This window comes from Argopecten irradians, chromosome 2, assembly GCF_041381155.1.
Source record: "Argopecten irradians isolate NY chromosome 2, Ai_NY, whole genome shotgun sequence".
NCBI lineage: Eukaryota > Metazoa > Mollusca > Bivalvia > Pectinida > Pectinidae > Argopecten > Argopecten irradians.
Window position 1 is genome coordinate 12,215,616 of NC_091135.1, and position 4,098 is coordinate 12,219,713.

A 4,098-nucleotide genomic window follows, 5' to 3' on the forward strand; every position below is an offset into this window, starting at 1 on the left:
TACTTTAGTAAATGAAATGTTATGTAAATGTCACCCAACTATGTTGTTCATCTTCAGGAAGCAGATTTACAGAATTGTGAGGTGGTAAGGAATTTCAGGGACAGAATTCCTCATGTCATCGAAAAGAAGGGCGGACACCTCGCGCCCTTTCTTTAACTGAAAGTTATTGATTTTCTGAACAAATCGCAAAATTAGCGAAATATGACTTTCTCTCGATTTTCAATGTAAGTATTAACAAAAAGATATTTCTCCAGGTTGTTATATATCGTTGTACAGAGCAGATCACTACCTTTCTAATGGTATATAGATCAAATTCCTCAGCCTATCAAAACCTTTTTTATTTTGGGACACCCTGTATATTTTTCAAAGATGCTCCACCGCCGACAGAACAAAAACGATACTCATTCTTTAACAATTTTGTCTAAAGTAATTTGCTCGTTGCCTGGCCTATTGTGATCAGTATTGCCCCAGGTGAAACACACTTCCGCCAACATGTAACCACACATGTAAATCCATCATAATAATTGGTTTGATTGACAGTATATAGTGTTACAACATATGTCCATCACCACTGGAAGTTATCAATGAAACCATTCCACAACAATAGCGACTATATAAGTCACATATATATGTCATTATCATATGAATTGGGCATCCTGACCGCAGGATAGTACACATATAACAGCATTTACATTGTATGTGGGGGTAAGTCAGGATGTGTTATAGATTTGTATGTAACACAGGGACCTGACACGAATTTCTAACCAACAGTAGTTATATTTGTTTGTTTGTTTGATTAAAGGCCCATTACCTTTCCGGAGCAAAATATAAAGGTTTCTTAAAAAACATTAATAACATCAGAAAATGCATACCGATGACCTAAAATAAGGTTACGACACCAAACATATGCAAGATTTACTGCGTAATATATGAAAACGGTGGAGAGTCAATTCGCTTACAAATGTAATAGATTGAAGCTAACGTTGAACTTCAAAAACTGGAACACTTTTTGAAGATAATTGTAATTTAATTCCTAGCGTCTGCTTGAATCCAGATTTTTCTCTTGACATTCGACAAACAGATGCCTTCAGATTTAATTTTATCTATATGTTTACTTGTTAGCAGTGCATATATTTATAATTAGAGAGTATTGAAGCAAGCCCTGTGTTTCAAAAGGTTTGAGTACCAAAATTGACCACGTCCTAAATATAGCCTGATTAATAAATGCCCAGACATGGCAAAAAATGTTTGAATTCATTTAAAGAAATTTCAAAACATTTTTAGTTTATTCAAGTCACATATCTGTCAAAAATATTCCATTGAGCAATTGTTTTTCTTGTTTTGAAATATATGGTGTTTTTACGGTTATCGCACGACGTTATTTTCCGGAGTTTTTCACAATTTCATTATTTTTATTTTTGAAATACAGATAATAAGCAACTGGAAAGGAAATGACTTATGGAAATTGTCACAGTTATTATTCAACAATTTCATTTTTACTAAATCCTCCATTAACAAATCGTCCTTATATGACCCTGGCTGTTAATAGGACGTTAAACTAATAATAAACCAGATACATTGATACCTCAATTATATTTCCTGGTCAATAATATGCTTATATCAATGTTGAACGTACGTTAACATGTATATGTAGTTATGGTGGCGAATCTTGATTTGAACCCTAAACGAGGTTTGCCATGAGAGAATTCGGGTGGACCTTTTTCATATGGTATAGTGTACCTTTACTAAAGCCAAAACAGCTGAGAAACTTTTGTTAAGGATGCTCCACCGCTGACAAATAGTATTTTTCTCTATGAAAAACGTGAACAGACAAATTGGTATTTTTCTTCAGTTACAAAAAATTATTTGCTTTACACCATTACCACCATATTCAAGTTTTAGCTTCTCATTTTACTTCAAGATAAAAAAAAAATTGCATCCCGAAAAAAATCTGTGGCACTATGTCCTATATGGAATTAAGCACTGATTGCGCATATACCAAAGGCAAAATAAATCATCTAATAATATTTTTGTGTTAAATAGACATATATATATACACACGATTTATTTTATATATCAACACCAATTATTTTTCAAATAATGAGTATCGTTTTGTCGGCGGTGGAGCATCTTTAACAATTCTGTCTAAAGTAATTTGCTCGTTGCCTGTCCTATTGTGATCAGTATTGCCCCAGGTGAAACACACTTCCGCCAACATGTAACCACACATGTAAATCCATCATAATAATTGGTTTGATTGACAGTATATAGTGTTACAACATATGTCCATCACCACTGGAAGTTATCAATGAAACCATTCCACAACAATAGCGACTATATAAGTCACATATATATGTCATTATCATATGAATTGGGCATCCTGACCGCAGGATAGTACACATATAACAGCATTTACATTGTATGTGGGGGTAAGTCAGGATGTGTTATAGATTTGTATGTAACACAGGGACCTGACACGAATTTCTAACCAACAGTAGTTATATTTGTTTGTTTGTTTGATTAATTAACATCCTATTAACAGCTATGTCATGTCATGTAAGGACAGTCTCCCATGTATGTGTGTGTGTGCTACTTGTATGTTGTGCGAGGTGGTGTGTTTTGGGAGACTGCGGTATATTCATGTTGTGTCTTCTTGCATAGTAGAACTGTTGTCCTTTTTATAGTTCTATATCACTGAAGCAATGTATATTATAATATCAAGGGTACATTTATGAACACATATATATAACAAATATACCCAAATTGGCCTAGGAAGACATTTCCCTGTCCGCTCTAAATGTAAAAAACCAAGTCAATACCACAAAATCTACTCTCTGTGTTCATCCACAATCTCCTTTGGAGGTGTTATGTCTCATACTTTGTAGAAACCGAGTTTAAATTTCGTGTAATATAGTATGAATATATATATATATAAATTCACCCTATACACTATATAAAAACATATATATAGTATATAGGGGTATTTTTTAATATATTATTTATATACTATATATGTTATTGACAAAACGTCAAACTCCTGTGCCTACTTTAAGCTCCACCGCCATGGTTTTTTTCGGAACCCTTCTCGACTTTACCGAACAAGATAACACTACATACTTTTCATAATGCATCCACGATATTTAAAATCGAAAGGCAATCCGAAACATGATGTTTCCAAAATTTTCAACACGATATTTGTAAAGATTGTATTTAGATGAGTTTGACATACATTGTAGTTCCTAAAAGGATTATCCTGGCATGGTCAAAAATTCGCTCCTTCGACAGTTTTTTTCCATCAATATAAGTATGCTGGTTGATCCAGAGAAAACCTAAACCAAGACTAAAAAGTTACTGCTTCATAAGTTGGCTAGAGTTTCCATCCTCAGTCATTTGGCGCAACATTTTGTATTCAAATATATTGTACCAATATTTGAGTACTAAAGTTAAAACAAAATATTCCAATGGATATCTACCAAGTTCGTAAAACACAATGGAATTGCACGTTGATTATTTTACCCCCAAACAGTTTCTTACAAAAGTCTAGACGGTGTTTAATATAAGCATATTTCTTTATGTATGTACACATTTATATTTCATCGTATTTATTATAGTATAATTAGTATATAATTTCTTAATTGCAAATTAGCGAACATTATGCAGTATAATCATACTAACGCTGAACCATGCCAATTTTCTTATTGCATTTATATTTTTAAGGAGATACAAAGAACATTGCTTGATTTGCTTTATACGTGTCTATAATTGGCGTCGATAACACCGAGCGAGACGCTCCATTCACTTATAAATACATGCACATTTTAAGTTGTCAGACACTGGTCTAATGTGATACCGGATGAGGCCACATTTGATAGAGTGCCAAAGTTACCTTTTTAATTGAAGTAAAATAATTTACCCGTGAAGAGTATATGTTTTTCGACGTTTGAAAGGAGTATGTTTTATTTTCGCTGCATGAACGGAGTAATTAAAGTTAACCCATAGGAAAACCCCGTTGGGGCCTTCCAAACGACGGGCTCGCGATATGACCTGCAATTTGATTGGTCCATCACAAATCCGAATCACATGACTACACAGTCATTC